The 25,416-nt window shown below is 46.8% G+C and overlaps 1 protein-coding gene across 12 annotated transcripts in view; it reads right to left on the bottom strand.

Moving 5' to 3' along the window:
- The window catches only part of ZNF664 (zinc finger protein 664), a 34,424-nt gene extending 9,091 nt beyond the window's left edge, over nt 1-25,333 (bottom strand). For 2 of the 12 annotated variants that reach the window (XR_006730749.1, XR_006730748.1), the window contains exons 1-3: nt 24,795-24,913; nt 24,102-24,233; nt 12,186-12,279 (exon numbers count right to left, since the gene is read on the bottom strand). The gene's annotated coding sequence lies outside the window, so the exon portion shown is untranslated. Of the gene's footprint in view, nt 1-12,185; nt 12,283-24,101; nt 24,234-24,627; nt 24,653-24,794; nt 24,925-25,142; nt 25,229-25,314 lie in introns of those variants that run through there. The other 10 variants (XM_045534995.1, XM_045534998.1, XM_045534996.1 and 7 more) reach the window with 10 other exon arrangements.
- Nucleotides 25,334-25,416: the final 83 nt, after the last annotated feature.

The following is a 25,416-nucleotide window of genomic DNA, read 5'->3' as shown; positions in this document are numbered from 1 at the left end:
CCTACTAACGTGACCCTGTTTCCTGCTGGTCTTTACTTCCTGGCTTCCCTTCTGGCTCAGGTCCACAGCCCGTCCCTCCACTCCGGTCCACGGCCACGCCCTTGCTGTCACCCCCAGTCCCTGCACTCCCTCCAAAATCTGCGCTAAGCAACTCATTCCTGGACCACCAAGTGCTCCCTCCCCTCCAGCTAAGTGGCTCCACGAACTGCACTCTCAAGACTGCCCCCACGGCCTGACCCTTTAGTCCCTGTCCTCCCCTCACGTCTGGTCTCTCTGAGCTCTACTGCCCCTCCCCGTCACACTCTTTTGGTAACACCCCATCTTATTTAAACCCAGCTCTCCAACCATCTATGCAGGCACCCAAGCGGCTGGATAAGGCCAGCATTTATTTAACTCTTGAGCACAAATCTCAAATGGGCACTCAAGCCCCCACAAATTCTCCCAAAGTCTTCAGTACACCCACTTTCCGAATATTTTAAATGACTACTTCATACTTTTCCTTTCTCCTCAAACCTCCTGTATTCCCTCTGCCACCCTCGCTCATGGCTGTAACCTGCCAAAATAATTTATTAAGAAAACAAAAGCCATTGGATGGCACAGGGCCCTGCTCCTCACGAAGACCAGCCTCCCACTGCGCCCACGTCTGCATGCCCTGGCCTTCTCAGAACCCAATCCTGCGACTGCTCCTTCTCTTTGCCGCCATCACTTCCAGCCGACTGTCGGTCCATTCCCATACAAACATGTTCTAGTATCTCCCTTTTTTTTTTTTTTTAAGGAGTTTTGCTATGTCACCCAGGCTGGTCTCCTGGGCTACTCAACTGATGCTCCTGCCTCAGCCTCCCGAGGACCTGGGACTACAGGTGCACACCACCATGCCCAGCTAGCACCTCCCTTCTGGAAACAAACTTCTCTGGATCCCACAGCTGCACTCGGCTGTCAGCCCAAATACCTGCTCCCTTCACAGCAGACTTCTCAAAGAGCTCCAGCCACACGCCCTGCGCCCCTCCAGGCAGGTCTGTCTCCACGGTCCACTGAGAACAGCGCTCACCCAGGCTGTGAGGATGGGACCACAGGACACACTGGGACACCTTCCTCCCTAGCTCGGGGTACCACCCTGCCTCGCTGTCCCCACCTCACTCACTAGCCATGTGTTTCCCCCACTGCTGACTCCTCCTCTACACGCTGGAGCGCCCAGGGCTTTCTTGAGCCTACACCCCCTCAGTAACCTCGATGTTGGCTCCCAGGTTCTACCTCCAGTCCCAGACTACACTTCTGCTGACGGGCAGCACAGACACATCTCCAAACCCAGATCCCCTGGGAACGTTCCTTCCCCATCGCAGCAAACTGTACCGACATCCGCCCAGACGACTTATCTCACTCCTCTTCCCCCGCCCCCAGCGCCGGTCCAGGGCTAATCCTGCCTCCTCTGCACAGCACGCCCCGGTCCTGCCCCCACTCTTCCCTCCACGACCACAGCAAACCCCGCCCCGTCTGCGCCACGGCCACCTCCCACGGGGGCCGTTTCCACAGGCTCTCAAGCATCAGGTCTCTCTGCAGTCATTCTTGCTCCCTCGTAACTTGGCCCCTACCAGCAGTCACCCTCATGTTTTAAAAACAGAAATAAGAGAATGACACTCCCCTGCTTAGCCCTCCTGCTGCTCTCTGAAACGCACACCCCTCTTCACTGGCTCAAGTGGCACGTGGCCTGGCCGTGCCCACCCCAACCTCACCTCCCACTCACCACACACTGCGCGCCAGCCTCCCTCATCGCCTTTCTACTCTTCAAGCTTGCCAGGCTCCTTCGCACGACCCCCCGCCCAGCTCCTCCCTGGCCCTCAGAGAGCTGCATCTTCTCGACACCCAAGTCCAAGTGCAAGCGCCGCCTTCCCAGGGACAGCCCCTGCATCCCTCGGTTTAAGCTGATTCACCTCTCCAGCCTCAAGCCTCCCTTACGACATCATTCTGCTGTAATTTCTCCACCGTACTTTACCGCCTACTGCCTGGAACTATTTTGCTTATCTGGGCAGGGGCTTCCCTGTGTGTTGACCCCTCTCCCCGCCTCTGGAATGTAAGCTCCTTCACCAGCAGAAACTACAGAGAATTAGTGAGTCCTGTGAATGTCTAAAACCCCTTCATCTCTGCCTCCCAGGTCACTCAAGCAACAAATGTCTCCTGAGGGTCTGATCTGTGTCAGCTACCGCCGTCAGCAGTGAGCAGAAACATACCTAGCCCCTTCCTATTGCAAGCTACAGGCTAGTGGGCAGATATCCATCAAAGGTGTTGGCAAAGAAATGTCAAACTACAACTGTGAAGTGCTCCAAAGCAACCCACGTGGTTGCTCCGAGCGCCTCAGGCTTGGCTGGAGGTGAGGCTGACCTGAGCCTCAAGAAGTGATGGCTGAGCTCAGGCCTAAAGGAGGACTCTGTGCGGTGAAGGCAAGAGGTGTGAGGGAAGAGCACACGGGAGGCCAGGGAGCCAGGAGGACCTTGGTACCAGGGGAGAAGGGAGAAGCTAAGGATCATGATCCTTATCCCAGGAGCAATGGAAAGCCACTGAACAGGCTGGCTTTTGTCTTAAAGTTTGGTAACATCAGATTTGCATTTTTAATTGAAAACTCTCACTGAAGTACAGAAATTAACAGAGGAGTGGAAGGCAAGAGCATCTAGAGATGAACATGGTAGGGGATTACCTTGGCAGCTTGGGTTAGAAACGATGGAAATCCGGACTAAAGCAATGGTGGAGATGAGAGAAAAATAAATCTGACTTCGTGCTGGACCGATCACAATGGGTAAGGGAAAAGGAAATGCCAAGGCTGAACCCTAGGTTTTTATTTGAATAACTGGATGGTGACGGAGCCACTCGGTGAGACAGGAAACTCTAGAAAAGAGCAAGGTTTGGGGGTTTAGACTGTGAGCTCCATTTTAGACAGGCTTGTGGTGTCTGAAAGCAAACGTCAGGGACAGTAGCTGGATGAAAGGAAGTGGCACTGAGACAAGTGACTCTATAAGACAGAAACTGTAAGCCAGTAACATGTAGACGGTAACTGAAGCCCGGGGCAGGGCCAGGACAGCCTAGGAAGAAGGTGCGGAGCGAGCGGTGAAGAGGACGCCGGGACGGGGCCCACAGAAGCCCAACATGCGACGACGCAGGCACACGTGCTCTGTGATTCCACGCACACGGCGTCAGAAACAGGCACAACCAGCTGCTGCCGTTAGAAAGCAGGGGGGCTAACGCCTGGGAAAGAGCACGGGGGGCTCTGGAGGTCCTGGTCTTGTGGCATCTGAACCTGGGCACTGGCGTACCCAGGTGTGCTTACCTCACAGCCGTGGAAATTCAAGCCGTAGCCCTGCAGTTTGAGAACGTGTATGTTATACTTCAAGGAAAAGTTCAGGAAAGAAAAAATGGGAAGAATTCCCCTGAAAAGGAAAGACTAAAACTACAGGATAGAAAAATACTGGAAAAGGCAAATGGAGACAGGATCCAAATGGAGGGAGGAGGCTTAGCGAGGAGGGAGGACCCTCCTCTGGTCACAAACAACGGCAGGGGGCGGCACGCATGTGTTCGGGGTAGAAAGCTGACCCGTTGCCGGCTGCTGGCGGGAATCTGCCGAGGAGGGCGGAGGGGTGTCCGCGGAGCACAGAGGTGTGTGAGACAGCTGTAGGAGAGATTGCCAGCTGCGTGGAGGGTGTATTTGTCCCCAGGACTCAGTCATCCGGGTGCTGCATGGGGAATGCAGACAGCTGAGTTTCTGCAGGAATGAGTTTTTGTCAAGAGGGAATAATCAAAGGATGAAGGGGCCTTCCAGCTGGAAGAAATCACCACCTACCCCAATCCCAATCTCTGCCTTCTCGTGCTCATGGAGAAAAATCACAAAACCGCCGAGGTTTTCACAGCTACTGCCCTCAGCTGGGCCTTCCACGCCTCAGGAATGCGTATGTGGCTTCTCCCCAACTGGCCACGAAGCCACTGCACCCCTTCCGCATGTTCAATCCCCATCTGACCTACAGCCAACTCTCCTCTCTGCCCGGCAGAGCGCGCCCTCCAACTCCCACCAAACCACCATCGTGCGCACACCACGCGACGCCAGTCCTCCGTCCTCCGACAAACGGAAGAAGTGCCCATGTCCTATTTAAGGTTCATCTCAACACCACTCCTCTCCGGATGTCTGGACCGAGCTTTTCTTTATCTTGAATATATTATCTTAAAAGAGTGCTGGTATATAAAAATATAAAGTTGTTTTTAAATAACTACATAATCACTTTGTCATAAAAGTGAAGTGAAAATCACCACTTTCTTTGAGACAAACTGTTCTGACTGTAAGAACCCTACAAAGTATCGCATCTTTCTGCAGTATTATGGTTGCAGGCCTTCCTAGGACTCACTCAGTGTAAATAACCCCAGTCTGTAGTAGCAGATCTAACATGTCATTTAAATCTATTTCAACAGACAGCACATTAATTTGCTATCCACAGTCAGATCTATCAGAAGGTGTAGTATATAATTTTGCCACCCAAAGGGATAAGGGCACACATTCTGGGAAAGATAAAAACGAAAAAGAACAGGGAACGAGATATGTCTCTGCCTCCACCCTCCACCAAAAATAACCAATGAGTTGAAAGGGCCATGTGATTAATCTTCCCCACACGCACAGAGCAGGCAATTAACTGTGTCATGGGGGCTGGATAAGTTTCTGCAAAAAAGATGATCAAAGTGCTTTAGCTCAGGTGATGATACACTAGGCCAGTAACTCGAAATATAAAGAATCCAAAGCAACTTCTAGGTCCCTTAGCTTAAGGGTTTTACCAAAAGAGGAACCACATTCCCAGTTCCTGTAACACACGCCAGCTAGAGTTTGACATAGATAGGTGATGCTCAGAGAAACCAGCCCAGCCTGACACAGGCCTCGAAGAGAGGTGTTATGAAGGCAATGGTCCTGCAAGCTGACCTACAGGACACAGGATCAGAGCTGCATGCACACAAGCATATGTTCCAGAACCATTTACTCAGTAGCCAGTACCTGCTGGGCAGTGGGCCAGGCTCTGGAGAATCTGATACGAATGAAACAGACATGGCCTCGGCACTTAGGTGGCTTAGAGTCGAGGAGGGAAAGGCGATGGCTCTGGTAAAAATAACGCGTGGGGCTACGGCAGAGGCATGCCCCTGACACTGCAGCTGATGAACTGCAAGGAGACTTCTAGTAGAGTCTACTTCTAAGCTGAAGCCCAAAGGACGAAATGGAGTGGCCACATGAAGAACAGGAGGGAACAGCACATGTCTAGAGGTGATCGGGTGCTGAGCACCAGGAAGTAAGTGCCAGTCCAGCCGACAGAAGCTGGAGGCACATCAGGCAGGGCCTGTCAGCAACAGAAACACTTTATCTGGAGGGCTCAGGGCTTTGTTGGAGGACTTACTTTTGAGAAAACACAACCATTACGGTTGCGAGACACCTGGGATGTAGTGGTCTTCCTCGGAAGACCAATAAAGACCTAGAGATCTTCCTATGAAGTCCTATAAACTCAGGACTCTATCTTAGGAAAAACAGGAAGGCAACAAAGGGCTGGAAGCCTGTGGAGACTGTCACAGGTGCCAGAGAGTGAGGAAGGCCAGGACCCGTAAACATACGCGGAGGTAAAGTAAAGGCCCCAGTGGGGGATGAGAAAGCCAAGTTGCACAGTGAACTAGCTCCCGAGTGGGCTGACACACTGCACTTCCAGGAGATGCACCTGACCTCAGCACCCCTCCTGCAATGTCACATCACTTTCTGGAACACGGAGCAGTCTCTTTGGCTCCAGCACTCCCTTCCCAAAACCACACGAGGTTCCACTTAAAGTCCTCACCTCACTCAACGTGGGCTTCTCCCTTCAGAAACCCACACCGCATCTGAACCTACATCCAGAGCAGCCCCGACAGTCGATCAACAGCCAGTCCCCGTGTGCTGACTGCAGTGCCCCACGCTCATCCCCACGCTAACCTGTCAGTGCTAGGTGTGGGTTAGCCGGAGCTTTAAGGAAGAGAGGAAGAAAGGGTACTGGGTTGAATAGTGTCTCCCCAAAATTCATGTTCACTTGGAACCTCAGGATGTGACCTTATTTGGAACAGGGTCTTTGCAGACGTTATTAGTTAAGATGAGGTCATACTAGATCAGGGTGGGTCCTAAATCCAATGTTCAGTGTCCTTACAAAAGAAAGGAAAGGGAGATTCAGATGCACACAGACACTTGGGGAAGAAGGCCATCTGGAGATGGCAGCAGAGATTGGACTGATGCATCTACAAGCCGGGGAACGCCAAGGATTGCTGGCAACCACCAGAAGGTCGAAAGAGGCAAAGGATTCTCCTCTAGAGCCTTCCGAGGGACCTTGGCCCTGCTGACACCTTCATCTCAGAATTCCAGCCTGCAGAACTACAAGAGAATACATTTCCACTGTTGCAAGCTCCCCAGTGTGTGGAGCTTTGCTACGGCAGCCCAGAGAAACTATGAGAAGGACGTGGCATCCCCTCAGTAACATTTCCCCTCTACCGAACTCATCTCCGTCTGGGCTCTGCGTCGCACACAATGGGCATTGTTTATTCTTTTTTGACAGTGAATGGGCTGTGTCTCTTTCACACTTCACCCAAGCCCTTTCACTCTGGAAAATCCTGGAGTCATTTCACCTCTACTCACTTCAGAAGAAAGAAGGTGCATGTTTCATTTATATACTTTTACTCAAGAGACTGCATTTCATTAAAAAAATTTAATTTTTTCTTTCCTTTACAATAGTCTCACTTTTTTCTTCCATTTCAAAAGGAGACAAAAATCCATAAACAATACCTAGTCTTCTCCTCCCACACCAAGAAAGTCCCAGACACGTATACACTTCCGTGGTCGGCAGTGTGGGGAAGCGGGTGAGCGGTTTCGCAATTACACCGACTAGAGTGAATGGGGTTTTTGTACACAATGCATATAACGTGGGGCCCCCAGCCTGCTTCCGTCCATCGCACACAGGCAGGCTTTGTCCTGGGGATGCAGGAAGGAGCTACGTTCCCTCGCTGGCCAGGCACTGAGGACAGAGCCCTGCAACCTACTTGGCCGCAGCGGAAGCTACCCACCAATTATCAAGCCTCCCCCAACCAAGTTCTGTTCCATGTCCAGATAGAACACTCCTCCCCATTCCTGCCTGCTGCCCTTTGATTTTGTACTTCAAATTTTCATTTTATGAAAGTATCCTTTCCCATCATAGGCAAAGCCGTAATTTGGTACAGCTAAGAGGTTTGAAGACCTTCTGGAGGCCGCCAAGCTCGTTATAGACACAGGCTAAGTTTAAACTTGCTCTGGGAGCATTCTATGTCCGAAATCTTGATTCTCTATGCACCGCCAGCTGCCTGGGTCCACACACATTCTCCCCAAGTGCCACTGCTCCTTGTATAATGCTCAGCCCACTTAAAGCCACTTTCTACCCCAAGAAGCAGCAGTGTCTGCCAACGCATCATACTGCAGCACAAACTCTCCGGAATTCAAGTTCCAGCTCTCCTCCTAACAGTGTGATTTCATGCAAGTTGTTTAACCCTAAGACTCAATTTCCTCAAATACAACAGCAGCCTCTGGCCACCAGCTGCCAGTTGTGTGGCACCTCAGTAACACCTAACTGGTACTGAACGCTCCCACACCCAGGGCTCAAGCAGCAGCCAGCACCTCCTGCACGTTAACCATCATTCTCCTCAGTAATAACAGGAATAATTCCCCCAAGGGTTCTGAAGTCAATTTTTTAGGTTGATGAAAGGAGGTTCTGACTCTGAGCAGGATTCTCCAACTAAAATGGGGCCTAATCTTCTCCTTTCTGGAATGAGGTCAAACTTTTTAAAGATCTGCTCCTTTATTGACAGGTGAGGATTTTACATCACTTTTGATGCTACTGTGTGCATCCTCGCCACCAGCTGGCTAGAAAAGACTGCAGCGACCCCACGTGACTGCTGAGCACCAGCAGAGAACCCTGAGAGCAGTCCTGCCAGCCACTCTCCCAGCATCTCGTCCCCACCCTCAGACCACTGTTCCTGCTTGGGGGCCCAAGTGTCTGGACTCCACACCTTCTCCCCTCCCTCCTCCCCTCCCTCCTCCCCTCCCCTCATCACTGCCCTACACACCAAGTTCCAGGTTCCTCATGCTCTACAGACCGTAAGTTCTAGGTTCCCTGATTTCTCTCACAACAAACCAAGGTCAATGGCTAATGATATGGGCTCTGGGTTTTAATGAGCTATAAGGAAAGAGAGACGCTTTCATTTTGTCCTGGGGAAAATTGCTCTTTGCACGACTTGGCCTAATGACTCCTAATGGAGAAAAGATAAAAGACAAAAGAAGCTGTGTCTGATTTTTAACTAGAAATTACCACAAAGACTATGAAATTAGGTCCAGAAAAGGGCAACAAAAATTATCAAGGGAGTGATACCAAGTTTTCTGCTGAGTCTGAGAAAGATAAGTGTGTGTGTTATTAAGGCAATAAAGGATGACACAGGCCTACACTCCGTAGCCATCCTTCAGCTAAATCCTCTCCCCACACTGACCCTAAGAATGACACTGCTGGGTGTAACCCTCTGCTCTGCCACCTGCTACGCGATTGTGGCTGATCTGAGACTTATCTGCAAGTATGTGGACAGTAATGTCCACACACACTGTGCTGGGGGTAATTAAAGAACATTGACAAATGTGAAAGTACCTATCAGAGTGCCCACAGCACAGCTGAGGCTACATAAATATTAGTTTCCTTTTTCCCTTTATTTTAATTAGCGCATAACACATTCATTCATTTGCCAAGAATGTCACTTCACAGGCAGAGGCTTCCAAACACCTGATGATCTAATCTCCCTGTAATTAGGGTTCCTCCTCTGTTCAAAGTCAACACTGCTTCTGTACCTACCTGTGTGCCTGCTCCTCCCAGTTCCTACCCAGGAGTTCTTCTCTCTTGGCCTTCTATTCACTGGACTGCTTTTTAAAAAATCTGACTTCAGTGAGATTTCCTCAGTTTGCACTCCACTACTTTTTCCTGCTCTTCAACCCCACATACAGAAAGGCCTGGGCAATGGGACAGAATGATTTGCTTCAGTGATGGCCCCTATGTGAATTCTACTTCCAAGGCCTAAGTTAATCTTATCTATGCAGTAAATGTGTAACATGCACATGCACCAAGAACCGTAGTAATTTGGTGGGTAGGACACTAAACTTGTGGTCAAAAGGCCCAAGTTCAAATTCTTGATCTGGCACTCAAGAGCTGTATGACCCCCAGTCCCTTATTCTCACCAGCCTCAGTTTATTCAGCTACGAGGCAGAGGTCACGCAGCTGCTCGCTCCCACCTCAAACCACAACAGGGTCAATGCTTCTGTACTCGACCCTCCTCAATGAGCAGGAGCACTGACAGGGAGACCAAAACCAGAAAATCTTCTCAGGACACAATCGGATACCCAGAATGAGTCAACACACGCCAAGGACAACACGATGTAAGAAAATTCGCTCTTTCCTGCCTACTCTGCCTCTCCCATCCCTTCCCTGTGGCTGATTCTGGTGGACTGTCCTTCCCAGCTGGCCAGGGAGTTAGTTCCTCCTGCTCCGAGGTCAGGCCGGAACGGACTGGGGGAGGGAACGCCAAAGGAAGCACAAAGGCTTAGGACAGATTAGCTCTAACGTACGGGGAGAAACTGGCTTCCTCCTTCCACTGCTGGAGTAGTGAGTGCCAAAGGGACAAAATCCATGTGCAGGCCCTGGATGAAAAAGAACACAGGCTGGAAAGCTCAAGCCACCCTCAGGAAGAGGCCCAAATGCCTGAAGGTCGCAGGCAGCCCAGCCCAGCCCAGCCCAGCCCAGCCAACTAAAGAAAGCACAAAGACTGGGCCCTGGGGACCAGCCAGAAGCGAGAAGTGGGTGATTAGCAGGACTGTCCTCAGTGATGCTGGCAACAGGAGCAGCCACAGTAGTTGGCAGGTTAAAAAGTTAGGGATTTGAGACTCTGGCTATATTTTTAAGCATTTTTAAAATTGTAGTTAAAAAACACATGAAATTTACTATCTTAACTACTTTAAGTGTATAGTTCAGTAGTGTGACATACATGCATACAGATCTCTAGAACTTTTTCATCTTGCAAAACTCAACTCCTATCCTCACCCAACAATGCCCTTTTTCCCTCCCACCCACCCCCCAGCAACCACCATTCTGCTTTCTTGTCTCCGTGAGTTTGACTACTCTGAATGCCTCAGATTCTGGCTATTTTTATACCTGGGTCACAACTCACAACTTGTACTATTTGGCAAATGGGAGTAAGCACGTCCAGGGAACACGGATCTGTGGAGCAGGCTCACTCAGCAACCGAAAGTGCGAGAACAGCTGACTTCTTATGGCCAAAGTGTGATACAGAGATGACGGGAACCCTAAGGTCAGATAGGACTTGGTAATTACAACTTAAGATGTGCCTGGATGGAAATTTGCTGCCACCCCACTCTCAGAAAGGGCCAGGGAGTGGTTATAACAAATTACACAAGCTTTTCCACGGAAGTTCAAGCTGCTGACCTTACAGGACTGGCACCGGGAGCTGATCCAGTGTTACTCTGAAAACGTGTGCCATTACTGGCTAGTATCGAATTTGGCCAATGGTCTCAGCAAACACCCCTAATTTCTAGGTACCCTGGATGGAAATACGCACAGGACTGAACCAGAAAAGCAAAACACATGAACACTTTATTATTAGCTGGGCCTGTGACTCCAATCCCCCACGTAGCATTCCGTAAGTAAGGCTAGATCACACGGAAAATGCCTTTTCCCTACATGAGTGGCAACCTTGAGCTTGAGACCAAATTACATACTGGCATGAAGAGGATCTCATAAAATACCAGGCCTAAATATTCAGTCTTACCACCCATAATAAAGAAGGCTGGCCGAGGATACTTGAGTCAGCGAAGCAGAGAATGGGGCCAGAAAGAGACACAAGAGAGAACATTTGCCATTATGCCAAGGCTTCCAAATTGCCCCCAGCTTCCAAATAGTGCAGTTGCCTGGACACCAATCTAGCACACAGGACACAGAGAAAACAGGGAGGGCTGGTCAGGCGCTTCTCCTCAGGAGTGGCCCCAGCCTCACCACTCTGCCACGTAAAGCCAGAAAAGAGAGGACACCACAAACACGCGTGGGTTTAGCCTTCTAACTGGCACAGGAACTAGACCCACTAGGACAAAAGCCACTGAAATGTCCTTTACCTCACGGAGCCAATTCTCCTCATTGGGTAGGAAAGAAGTCAGGGAAGGGAGAAGCCCAGAGCCCAAGCAAGCAACCCTTGGCAGTGGGGGCAATGGTGAGAAGACACACGCTCCCCCCGGACGCCAACAGCTATTGGGACAAGGGTTTTCCTTTCTCTTGCTTCCCAGCTGTGCACAGAAATAATGCACAATTTTAAGAGGTATGTGAATCACAGACATCCAGACTGTATGATCAACTAGAGAATTCTGGATTTAGGTAATGACCAAATAAAGATGATGTTCTATACAAGATATATGTTGTCTTACTGGGTTAAGCCAAAGAAGGGGAAAAAAAAAATCATTAAAAAATGATCATGAATCCAAAGGCTCAAAAGAAAACAAAGGAGGAAAAAAACACTTGTGCTGGGAGCATAACGGCTCTCAGAATCAAGTTTGCACAGAGACTGAAGTAAAACCATAATCCCCAGATAAAACAACTTTCAGGAACTCATATTTAAGGAAAAGGCTGTTGTTCAGGCTTTAGAAAAAACACCAGAAACTTACAGAGCAACGAATTCAGCTTTAAAAAAAAAAGTCTGGATATCTTGGTGAAGACACGAACAATGCGGAAGAAAAACAGAACGGTACGAGATCTGAAACCACGTAAGGCCTCCAAGGTAGCAGAAAGAAATGGGACAAGCAGAGGGAATTTTAATAACCAATGCTTTACATGAACAGAAAATGAAGCTCCCGAGAAACAAAAAAGAGACGGGACAAAGATGCTTCTGCTGTCCGAAAGCGGGCCAAGGTCTAGCAGACACAAAAGCCAGATAAAGGCAAGAGTTTAAGGAAGAACATGAGGCAGGGCAGAGTTTCCTCCTCACTGAGCCCCAAAGGGTACAAGCTTAGCAAAAGCTCCAGAGGCAGTGTCAGTTTAAAATACTCCAGCGGATTCTCCATCTAGGATGAATGGTGAAACAAGGGGCAAACTTACCACAGTGACAGAAGTCCAAACCCCCAAAACATTCCAGAAGAAGAGGCAGAGACAGGGCCCACAGTGGCTGAAGGGCTACAAAAGCCTTAGGATCCTGCTGGACGGGACAAATGCAGAGAGAAAAGTAGGTTTATATTATTGAGAATTTAGGATCATGAAGTTTTTTGAAGAACTGGCTATTATAAATGCTGGGACCCAGCTCAGAAAACAAACCCACATATATCTGGGATTTATGTAAATTTACAGGAGTCAAGGCAGGGAGGGCCCAAGGGATGAGACAACCTGAGAAACCATAGCAAGGAAAACCCAGGCAGTCTGCACAACCTCTTCCAAGACTTAGGAATCCTCATGTCGTAATTAGCCGCCTGACAGGAACCTCATCCAAAGTTTCAGGCTCGCAGGTGTCAGAGGACGCAGTTTTTCGGCGACTACCCAGTCTCGAGCAGTGCTGAGGGAGCACACGCAGGGGTCGGGTCGAGGTTTCAGGTCCTGCCCCACCACACACTGCTGTGTAACCCTCACCTCACAGGCTAAGAATGGAGTCACGGAGATAACAAAGGCACCTGGCCTCATAAGCTTACCTTGTTAGGTAGTTTAAGGATGAAATAAATTAACCCACGAGAAGTACTTAAAACAGTGCCTGGCTTTTAAGGGCTCAACAAAGATTAGCTACCATTAATATTATTTATTCCATCTGTGACCTCCTTCCTCTGCTGTATTCTGTAATTGCTCAGAGTAGTTTGGGTATAGATTTCAAGATCTATTTTTAAGTTTGAGGAAGTTCACTTTTCCTTGGGAGGTATGACAATATATTAAGGGACTTAGATAGCAACAGCTGCCATATTTACATCCTTATAGAACGTTTACGTGTCGTTCTAATTGTTGTGAACCTGGGGACAGTGCTGAATGACGGTATGTCTACACAGCACCCTGGAACCCTGGGGGAAAAGAATGAGGTCAGAATTACCCAGCTTGCTACAGCTCTCTGCAGCTCCTATGTCAACTGCAGCAGACGTCACTAACATGACAGACAGTCCTACAGACTATGCTGAGTGGCCCTGCACTGTCGGAGACTGAATAAAACAGGAAGAAAAGGGAAAAGTGAAAATGCTCTCAACATATTTAGGGATTTTAGTTTCCCTGTGAAAACAAATGGTTGATGTAGAACGAAGGCTGTTACCAGGATATATTTTAAAGGGAAAGAATACAATTGGAGGCACTTAAAATGGCTTTGAAATTGGCTTTCTCTCCCTTACAGAACTGTACACACCGATTATGGTGCCTCTTTCAGAAATCTGATTCCCTCTCTCTCAGAGACCTGACCAATTCTGAGAACGAGGTGATTAGCTATGAGAGGAGGCTGAGAGGTGATAATGTGCAAAAAGACTGCAGAGGTCATGAGCAATCGCAGCAATCCAGGTCACGAGGAAGTAGAACCTAAAGGATTCTAAAGAAGAAGCTAAAAGGTAGAAAAAAGATATACACAGCAGGGGAAAAGAAGCCCGATGGAAGCAAGAGGAGAAAGACACAAAGAAATGAGAGGTGCCACGAGAGACCCACGGTCCACGGGGAAGACCGTGGCTTGTCTCTGCACTGCCTTAGTTCCTCACAGGGCTAGTTCACGTGCATCCTCACGACATACCCCCTTTTCCTAAAAGGATCTGAATGAATCTCTGTTCCTTTCAACAAAAAACTCCCTAACTGAAACAGTTACTTGAACTCCTCTTCAGGATGAAGTTTTCCCAGGAGGTTCCCCAGCCCTGAAACAGACAGATTCCTGGCAAGTCCACCCCCACCAGACGTGCCTAGTCACACCCGAGGTCTGCTTCCCAGCAGAACAGGGACGTCTCATCCCTCGGCATACAGGCATCGTCCCTAGGGCTTATGAGCATCTCAAGGGCCTATGAAAATGTTTGAGACCCAAAAAATATTTACTGGATGCAAAATATGAAAAGAAAATTGCAAAAATCAAAGTTAGTAAATACTAAATGTCTGCAACTAGTCAAATGAAGCTTAACTCACAAAGTCTCATATAAGTTAATTTTATGTTGGACACATGGGTGATTTTTTAACATTTGATACGACATGGTAAAGGCCTCCAAAGTTAAAAGAGCTTAAGGCCTTCAAAGGTCTCCAAACCAGTCTGACAGCAATGGACGTGTTTGGGCCGAAGCTGGAATCTGCCCACCCTACCTACTCCTTTCATGATCACACACTTTGAACAGCAAGTCTCACCACTCCACTGAGCGGTCTGAGGGAAGAGATCAATCCCACCTCACAAATTTTACATTAACAATTTTAGCACTTCTGATATGAGGAGTCTATTATCTTTTCTTAATGAAATATTTTAAATAAGTGAAGCCAAATAACTTCTGTTAGCCATCCTATTAGTTTTACCAAAAAGAAAAAAAATGTCATTTGTGATAGCAAATGATCCCACATATTTAAACTTCCCCCTCAACAAATCTCTCATGTAAGGAATTTCAAAGCCAACTCTCTCCTCCTCCTCCGCCCTCATATACCTCTTCAATTTTATTTTCTCTCTGTGCTTGTTTTCCCTTCAGCATTTAAACACAGTGCAAGAGTCTCCCCTACCTTGAGGGAAAACAGCATTTAATCCCATGCCTTCTCCAGCTGCCACATAAGCCTCCCCCCTCTCCCCACCCAGGCTTCTTAGAGACTGACTTTCCAGATTCCTACCGCCTCACTTCCCATTCATGCCTCAATCCACCACGTCACTGACGCTCCTCTCAACGTCAGCTTCCTCGTGACCAATGATAGGGTCCATCTTGTTCTTGATCTCACTGGATGCTACTGGCCACAGCCCTTGGCTCCTTCTGACTCCCAGGCCTCTGGTTCTAACTCTCGCTGTATACGCCGTACTCTCAGTCTGCTTGGTGAGTTCCTGTTCCTCCGTAAATACTAGCATATTCCCGTAGGTTCCATCTCCGCTCTCCTTTGCTCCCAATTTACATCCACACTAGTTCCAACCACCTCGCCCACTGGTTCTCAACTCTGGCTGGTGAACACCCTTGCTGGGAGTCTGATACAACTGTTCAGAATGCCTCCAGAGGGCACTCAAACACCTGCTCAGAAATCTGCATGATCTTTGCATTAAGGTCTTGCAAGCTGACATGAATTTCATTGTGGGTTACTACCTCTAACTAGATGCCAAGCACCGTGCAAATTTGTACAACCCGTTTTGTGCAGGTTCCCTGATTCTCATTGTGAGTCTAGCAGGGCCTCATCACAAGGTCCCCATCCTGTCATAGTGTGAAGATGCAGTAGTAAGTTATTGGATATTGATCAATTGAAAAACCTGGTATTTTTCTCTAGCTGATGCCTAGTACTCTGAATCAATGAAATATTCTTAAACCCCATCAGGCTCAATCCTAAACACACTTGAACTACACATCCAAAAATGATTCTGAAAGCCAGAAGGACATTAGGTATTTACTCTCCAGAAGAAAAAGGGTTCCAATTATTTTTATGAATTGTTCCATTGTTAACCTGTCAGAATTCATAATCTTAGGGACAGAGGTCTGCGCTAGCTATGAAGTCTTCCTCACAAGCTGTCACAATACCATGGAAGGAACGCATAGCAAAATAAGATGTGGAAATATGCTATGATTATTTTATGAACTTGCAGCGGTATGAAAAATAAATGAGCTCTAGAATAGATTTACTGAATTTCTTATAATGTATCAGGTGACTCAGAGACACTGCATATTCCAGAGTTAGAAAAAAGATGCAGAAATGCATTAGTGTTAAAAGCAATATAAATTATGCTTTTTTAAAATTAAACTTTGAATGCTTCTGCTATATCTCCAAAATTAAATTTTAAAAGAACAACAATAACAAAAAATCCTCTCTTCTTCCAGATTCTTACAAATGAGTAACCATAGCCACTGGTTACCCACCTTGTGAATCTCCCACGTGAATCAGCTCTGACACGACTTTTGACCTGCTAAATGACTTCAATTTGCCAAATTTAGTTTCATTCCTGATCCCTTTATCACATCTTCGGGCCATTTAAAACTGCTGCCTCTGCCCATTCTTGAAACTTCCTGACTTCCAGGAGGCCTCTCCCGAGTATGCTCACCTGCAAGTCTGGCCAGCCCGCCAGGCTCACACACTAAGTGAATGTGCTCTCACAGGCCCCTCTGCAAGGAACCCAATAATGGTGAGCGTGGAAACTAAGCTGAGCCAACCTGACTGTCCCCCGAGAACTCAGAATTGAGAAGTGGGAAGACTGGGTCTGTGAAGTGAGCTGGCAGGGAATACAGACTCAGGATGGCCTTCTGGAGCAGGCACTTGGGGTCACGTGTGTTAAATACAGCAGAGCGAGGCTGCTGAGACAGGAGCAGCAGAGCAGACCCACAGCGAGCAGAAGCAGGGGAAACGAAGGCAGAGCGCAGCCGCGCTAACTGCTGCCAACTTTCCAGAGGCTGGGCCCCAGCCAGAGCAACTCTGCACTCCCTGGTGTACTCAGTATTCCCCCTGCACTTAAGCCACTTCCAATGGATTTTATTTCTTTCAACCAAACGCTCTCTGGTTAAGACATCCATCCTCCTTCCTGTCTAACAACTCCTTCTGTTACCTTTGCAGGCACATCCTCCCCTACGTTTCCCTGCCTTGTCCTTCGTGGTACCCATGCCCCAGCTCTGCCTTGTGCACCTTTCTCATCCTGCTCTGCCTGTTCTCACCCACTCCCAGCCAGTAGCAAGGACACAAATAATTCCCAAATCTCTAGCCAACCTTCTAATGCCCAGGTGGCCACGTTCACACGGACGAAGGGCCTCTGCCTAGCTCCTGGTCTGCCTCTATGTGGAAGGGACTAGAACATCAACAGCAACAGCAATCACCCCAATGAGGCATACTCTGACAAGAATGTGACTGACAACAGGACCATTAATGCCAGAGAAACCTCCAGCATCTGCTCATATAGGCAGAGTCTAGCCTGATGGGCCCGAAAGACAGTCACAGTATTACTCAAATTCAGGGTCATGCAGCCTTAACTAATTCCATGTGAAAGACGTCAACAGTCCAGTCTGAGCTAGACAGATATGCGCCAATCTTAAAAAATTTACAGATGTACAATTAATTATGTTGCAAGAAAAATTTACCATACAGAAACAGTGATCTTAATAACAGAGCTCTATACAGTAGATGGTCCTCCATAAAGCAAAGCATACATGTGTATTATAAAATCATTCTGCGCAAATCTTCTGCAGGAAGAACCTACATGTTCTATAAGTCCTTTAAACTTATCTTGTCCAAAACTGAATCTGTCACCTCCTCACCGAAGTCTACAAAATTCCTATCTTAATTTGTTTTCCAATGCTTACAAAAGAATACCTGAAACTGGGTAATCTGTCAAGAAAAGAGATTTCCTCGCTATGGAAGCTGAGAAGCCCCAGGCGAGGGGCCGCATCTGGTGAGGGCCTTCTTGCTGCGGGGGACCCTGAGGAGTTCCAGGGCTGTGCAGGGCATCACAGGGTGAGGGGCTGAGCCTGCTGAGCTGCCAGCTCAGGTCTCCCTCCCTCCCCCTCCCATGCTAACCTACTAATACGTGAGTGGCAGGGCCCTCCTGACCCAGTCACCTCACCAAGGCCCCACCTCTCAGTGCTGCCACACTGGAGATGAGGTTTCAACGTGAGTTTTTGAGCAGACAAATACTCAAACCACAGCAATTCCCAACTACAGGAAATAGGTCTACCCCCAACTGCCCCAGCCAGAAACCTGGATGTCATCCACTCTCCTTCCCTTCTCCCTCCCAAATGTATCCCGAACCTCTCTACTCCCTCCACCCACACTGTCTGGACTTAACTCAGGCCATGGGTATCTTTCTTTGCAATACTACGAAAGCCTCCAATCTTGCTTCCCTCTAACCCATTATCCTCTCTAATATAACCTTTCTAAAATGTAAAATGGATTGTTCTTACCCTGCTTACAATTTCTCAAAGGGCTCCACTTATTTTCAGTGTAATTTTCAAATTTATTCACGTGGCTTTAAAAAAAAAGTACACACACCTCTTTGCCATGCAACTATCATATTATCCCAGATATACTTTGTTAAATCAAATGTTCCATTATAAATGTAATACAGCTACATATAATCTTGGTAAATATAAAAAGCAGATGTAAATCACCCAATATCCTGCCACCCAAAGTCTACAATTCTTAAGGTTTTCATCTAATTTCTTTTAGAGATTTTTTTTCCATGCATAGGTTTTACTGGAAGGTTGTTGCGTCTTAGAGTTTTTGTCATATGAATGCAATTGTGTATCCTGATTTTCTTCTATTTAACACTGTCGTAAGAATTTGAATATATTTTCTTCATAAACATTTTTAATGGCAGTATGTTATCCAGAGGATGTATCATAACCATTCTGCAAACTGCACCCTTAAATATAATTCTACAATATATATCTTTATTGCATAAAGCTCTTCTCTGTATTTAAAAATATTTCTCTGATGATTCCTAGATGGTTACTACACCAAGAAGTACATTAAGACTCTTGATACATATGGCCAATGTAAGAGTGTGCCATTTTTATCACATCCTTCTAAGTACTAGGTACTATCCTTTTTTAACCTTAATTTAGGCTGTTATGAAATTGGTGAGAAATTATAACGTATTCATTACAAAAGTAAATGTTCATTGTAAAAAGAAAAAAAAAACCCTAAAACAATCCAAACATGTGAAATAAAAAATCAGTCTCCCTTAGGCTTTTTCCCCAGAAGTAATAATATTACGTGTTTTCCATGTATTCTTCTAGACCTTTTTTCTATTTTTACTCAGAACACACACACAATTATTGTTCTGTGTCTTACCAAAAACTGGGATTACACATGCTTTTTGGCTCAATAGTATTTTCCAAACATCCACACAAGCTATGTCAATACATACAAATTTACCTCTCTTTCAAAACTACATCATATTCCACAGTATAGAGGTAACAAAATTTGTGTTTATCTTCAATTTTTCCTCATTATAAATGATGCCGCAATAGACTTCCTTCATGTTAACCTGTGTCCTCCTACGACAATATCATGGATTCCTTGTGTACCTGCTAGACCAAAGGATATGTGTTTTTTAATTTTGATAAATTATCTGCAAAAACTGCCATCTAAAAAGGTCGAACCGGTTTTATATTCCCAACAATGTTCAGGTTTTTTTACATCCTTGGGTATGTCCTGAATTTTTGCCTGATGCCTTCCACACTCCCTGGAAAAAACTACTTGTTTCAATTTCCATTTCCCTGATCATGAGTGAGGGTGAATTCCTCTTCACTGTTCTGACACTTTCATTTCTCAGAGAACTATTCATATCCTCAATTCATTTCTTAATTGTGTCTACTCTATTTATCCTTTACACATGTTACAGAAGCTTTCTTCCCAGTCTGTTACTTTGTAATGTCTTTCGTCATACAGAAATATCAACTTTGATCATGGTCAAATGTATCAATCCTTTATGATTCTAGGTTTTCGTCTTACCGAAGTGGCCTACCAAAAAACCGTATTTCCCAATATACCCTCCTACATAACAAATTCTCTTATATTTCTTTCTAATACTTTTACAAGTCTTTTTTTTAGTTAGTTCCTCAATCTATCTAAAAATCATTTTGTTTAGGGTGAATGAAGTAGGACCTTTCTTTCCAAGAGCCATTTATCCCTATACAATATACTGAAAATAATTTCCCAACTGTTGCAAAATGCCAACTTTATGCATAGTGGATTCCTATATATAATACGGGTCTGTTGCTGGGTCCCACTGTGCTCCGTGTGTCAGTCTGCCTGCTCCTGCGCTCACCATTTTATGGCAACATTACAGTGTGCTTTCACCTCTGGAAGAGCAACTTCCTCATCACTGTTTTTCCATTAGAAAACTGTTTTGGCCATTCTAGCACATTTACTCTGACAGAAGAATGTTAGAGGCAATTTATCAAGTGTCCAAAAATAATTCCCATTGGGATTTCAATTGTAATTACATCAACATTACAGTTTAACTTGGAGAGTACTGCAATCTTTACAATGATGTCTTCCCCTCCAGGAACATATAATATCTGCCCATTTTTAGGATACCTTTTAAATCATTCAGGTAGAAGCTTTACGCTTCTTTATAAAGCTTTGATACAATTATGTCTTATTCTTAAATGTTTTCTAGTTTTGTTGCTATTGAGAACAGAATCTTTCCTGTAAAAGTAATTACTAATTACTTGATCGTTAGTGAATTATGCAACTTTTCCAATGTTTAACAAGTTATTATTTCTATCCAGTGAACTGTCTAGTCATAACCCATAACCACTTGTACATAGATTTTCATTATCTTCTTAGTTGATTTGTATGAGATCTTTATATACTGAAGATATTAACTCTGCTTATCATTTGTCATAAATATTTTTCCACTCTGGTTTGACTACTAATCTCAGGGTTTTTCCTTTTCTTCTTAAAGAAGTTTCCATTTTTCTATATACTCTAATATATTGCTTTTATTATTTTCTCCATTGTTTCTAACAGTAGCAACTAGTAACAGATTTGAGTGCCCTGCAGGTGCCTGGCCTTTCTCTCTCTCGTAACACCTGCAAGATAGGGATTATTTTCTTCAGTTAAAAGATTCCAGTTTAAGTACCTCTGACTGTAATGCATGTTCTCTGTCCACCTCAGCATGCATAATGCCTCTTTCCAGATGTTTAATATTTACTTCCATTTTATTTAGACTTCGGGGCATTCATGATGATTTCTTTATCATTTATTACATTTCCACATAAAATAGTTTATTTCTGGGGTGCTGAATAGGTTCCAGAGACCGGCACAGATAAGATATTCTGCAGCCAATATGACACTTTTAATGAATGCAGTTCTAAAAGATGTTTAAATGTATTTGTCCCACCTTACCACTCATAATTATCCTGTCGAGTTCACCCCAAAATGGACATCTCCGTAACATTTAGACATTACAGCCAGGAACATGGCCCGTCTTTCCATTCAGGATACTTTCAGACCTCTCATGATACTGCACGGTCTCTCCATGGAGGTCACACTCGTTTCCACAAGGTCTTGCCTGTATGTTTCACATTTTTTGCTGCAATGTGGTCAGAGCCAGCTTTTTGTGTGGGGTGTTTTTTTTTTCCATTTTAGCTTCTGCTAGGTTATTTTTGGCATTCAGAAAGCTATTAATTTTATACATGCACTGTGTACCCAGTTACTTCATTAATTTTTTTGTCTAATGATTTTTCTGTTATTCTTTTTCTAGTCAATAGCATCTATAAATATTTCCCTTTTCATTTTAGATCCTGACTTCATTCTTACTTCACGTGTTACTGCTCTGTCAAACTTATAAAAACCATGCTAAATAATGTCCCAATTTTTAATTTGATTCTCTGATACTTTAGGCAACTAGTTTAATACTTACGTGTACTTTTTACATTACAAAAGTATCTTTTTTCTTCCTTTTATTTATTCCTACTTTTTTAAAATAAGAAATGAGGGTCTTTTTTTTTTAAATCAAACATCTGCTTTTACCTTGGTGTAGTTGGTTGTGTGAAGTCAATGTGAATTGCAAGGGAAAACCCACTCTCTCCTAGGCAGCCCTCTGAAATGGCCTCGTCCTCCCCACTGCCCTCCATCCCTACCACACCTGCACATGCAGCATGTGGCAGGGACTGCAGTGGTTGTTTAAAAATGCAAATCTGATTATGTCACCCCCCTGCTTAAAACCCAACCCTTATAATGGCTTCCGATTTCACTCAGGATAAAAATACAACCACCTTAACCTGCCCTACAAGATCCTATGGATCTGGCCTCCGGCCTAGCCACACTTCCCCTCTGCCCCGTACCATCCCCGCAGTCATTCTTTCAGTTCCTGAATGGCAAAAGCTTTTCTCCCCCTTCAGTGCCTTCCCACATGCTATTTCTCTGCCTGGAAAATTACCCCCCAGTTCACTCAACACTAACACCTACTCGCCCTTCCAATCTCAGCTTCAATCTTATTTTTACAAAAATGTCTTTCCTGGGCCTCCTCTCCCCAGTCTAAAATTTGGTCCCCCTTTTTATATTCTCTCATAGCAGGTGCTACTTAATTTTCACAGCAGAGGCCACAGTTTATGATTATACGTGTAATTGTGGGGCTGTATTTAATTTCTGATCCCCTCCCTCTCACAAATTATACCCTCCAAGAGAACAGGGACAAGTTAATTTTGCTGGTCACACTAAAGGTACTCATACTTACCTGAATGAAAGAAAAATATCTACAAAGCCCCTAATTGTATCTCTTACATGTTAAAATACTACCCATCACATCATTCAGTCAATATTCAAACTGCTAAAACTTTCTGATAATGCCTACAAATTCAGTAAGACTCTGTTTTCCCTGAAGGATGTGCAAACGAATCTGAATCTACTGCTGCCATAGAAAGTATACACACAATTTACATCTCTAGGAAATAAGTTTTGTTTAAATATTACAACAGAGTTTTATCTAGTGTTCAATTTGCTGATATGTTTATTCACAGTCAACTAATTTATATGCCTTATTTAAGACATGTAAAAAGCCCAAGGAAAAATGTGCTTTGCAAAATATTTTTTAAGTCTAATGTATTGTCAGTAGTTGATAATTAATGATAACAAAATCACGAATTAAAAAGCATTCAAAATTGACTATTTCTTCTATGATGTGATACACCTGGCCAAAAAATATAAATTATATTGCAAATAAGCAATTTTTGGATCACAAAGGCTAACAAAACCGATCTTTATAAACAACTTTATATTCTACCAAGCTTACTGAACCCTATGAAGTAGACAGAGCAGGTATTACTACTATTTACAGAAAAGAAAACTGAGGCTTGGAGTGATTAAGTGTCCTCTCCATGACTCCTAAGTGGTAGAGTCCTAACTACAAGAGGGGAGGGGTGGCAGCTCCCACATGTAAATTTCTTAACCAAAGAGAACTTTCTCCATAAATGCTTACTCCCTGTAATTAGCGTAGATGTGTGCTACCTTCACTAAAACTTCATCTCACCAGACAACCACCACCATCAAAAAGCTGTTTTAAAGTTAAAACTTCAATTGCCATCAACCTGGGAAATGGCAAAATAAACTACGGTACACTGAAACTATGGAACATGATGCAGCATTTCTTTAAAAATGAGTGAAACTGTTATATGCTAAAATTGACAGATGCAGTACAATACTACTTGTTAAAACAGTCAAAGATGACACAAGTACACACTTGTACAAGTATTTTTAAAGATTTAGAAGGATACACACCACACACATAATGGCCCTTATCCCTGGAGACAAGGGTTGACAGTCAAAGATTTTTGCTATCTCTGTGACATGTTCCTTTTTACAAATGCACTACTCTACTAATTTAAAATTAATTTTTAAATTTTAAATTAACTTGTGGACTGAACAGGGAGGTCATTTTTCTGCTCTAAAAAAAGTATGCATCTCTAAAGGAAGTAGAGGCCCTCTCTAACAGAGAAGACAAAATACTTAAGAACAGTTCAATCCTGTTAAAACATTAAACTGTCTCAACGTCACAAAACGTTCCTTTACGGAGTCAACAGCTAGAAAATATTTTTTCAATATTTCGTCTCCTTTGTTGCGCTAAGACAGTCAATAAACAAACCACCAACTAGAGCAGTACAAAGCAGGCTCCTAGAGAGATTTAGTTGTTGGAGTTCAGCAAGAAAGGTTTCACAAAGGAGCTGAGTTTTGAGGGAAAGGAGAGGTGATTTGCCAGAAAGATTAACCCGGATAGGAAAACGTCTGGGAGGGGGATAGATACATTGAGTTCATCAGAAGCAGGAGACAACAAGAAAACTGGAGTCAAGTCCTGGAAGAGATCAGAATTTCTTAGGATGTGGGAGTTGAGAAGGAACTCGACGGCGCTGCCGGCCAGTTTACCTGGGTGAGAATCCGGCCCTTGTGGTCAAACAATGGAGGCGTCCGGCGGCAGCAGGCTTCCGCGCTGGGTGCGCGAAGGGCTCCTCATCACCTGAGTGGGATGCCCGTCTGCCTCTGCCGGGACGGAAGGGGCTGTAAGAAACACAACACCGCACCATGCAGCGGGGCTTCTCCGCGGCACAGCCCGGCTCCCCGATCCCACGGCGCGGCCATTACCGCCTCTCCGGGGACCCGCCTGGAAAGGCTCCAAGGCGCGGCTCCACGGGCTTCGCAAGCTGTCGCGCTCCCCCTTCCCTCGGCTCCAACAACAATGGAGCGCGGCTCGGGAGTCCGGCTCCCGCGGGGCCTCCGCCCGGCCTCGCCCCTGCCCGCCGCCCACCCTGCGCCCCGCGCCCGCCGCCATCTGCGCCCCCCCAGCCCGCTCCCCCGCACTGCGGGCCCACGGCCGCCTTCCGGAGGCCCGAGGGGCGGCTTCGCTCCCCGGGGCCCGCCCGGCGGCCGCTCGGCTGCGGAGAGCGTCTCTGACCTTCCCTCCGGCTCCCCGAGGGCCGGCCGGGCTCCAGGCCCGTCCTAAGCGACGGGTTGTTTTTCTTTTCTTTAATCCGCTCACCCTCCTTCCAGCCCCCCGCCCGCGCCCCCGCCCCCATCCAGAAAAGAAATAACGAGACTACAGCTCGGCCGCCCGGAACTCACTCCAAGTGAGGGCAGCGAGCGCCCCAGGCCGCGGGCTCCGCGCACCCACCTCCCTCTTCTCCGGGGACACCTCACAGGTGCGCCTCCGAGCCGCGCGCGCGCTCCGCACGCCCAGGCGCCTCCGGGGGACAGCGCGCGTGCGCACGCACAAGGCGGCGAGCCCCGGGGGAGCGGGGGCCGCACGCATGCGCGCCGCCCGGCCCGCGCCCCCCGCCGCCAGCCTCCGCCCCCGCCCCCCAGCCCAGGCCGGGCCCGGGCACCCCCCACCCCCACCCCGGGCGCCCAGCGTGCGCGCTCCCGCTCGCCTCCCTCGCTCCTCCCTCGCCCCCCCGCCCGGGCCCGCGTTACCTAGGGCAACCGCAGTGCGGCCGCACCTGAGCTGTGCGCCTGCGTCCCACCGGCCAGACCCTCCCTTCCCCGCGGTCCTTCCCCCCAACCGCCGCAGCTGGGGGACGGGGGGCGTTGCCCCCTCCCGGCCAAGTATCGATCGCCTCGCACGCCCCGCCCCGCAGACACAGACCCGCCGCCGCGCCGGCGCCTCGGCCGCCAGCCGCCCGCACGCCCGCGCGTCGGGTCAGCGCCGCCAGGCCGCGCGGCCGGCCCGCTCCCAGGGTGCACCGCG

This window comes from Lemur catta, chromosome 21 (assembly GCF_020740605.2).
Source record: "Lemur catta isolate mLemCat1 chromosome 21, mLemCat1.pri, whole genome shotgun sequence".
Taxonomy (NCBI): domain Eukaryota; kingdom Metazoa; phylum Chordata; class Mammalia; order Primates; family Lemuridae; genus Lemur; species Lemur catta.
The sequence above is the reverse complement of the archived record's forward strand: the minus strand, read 5'-3'. Positions and strand labels throughout refer to the sequence as shown.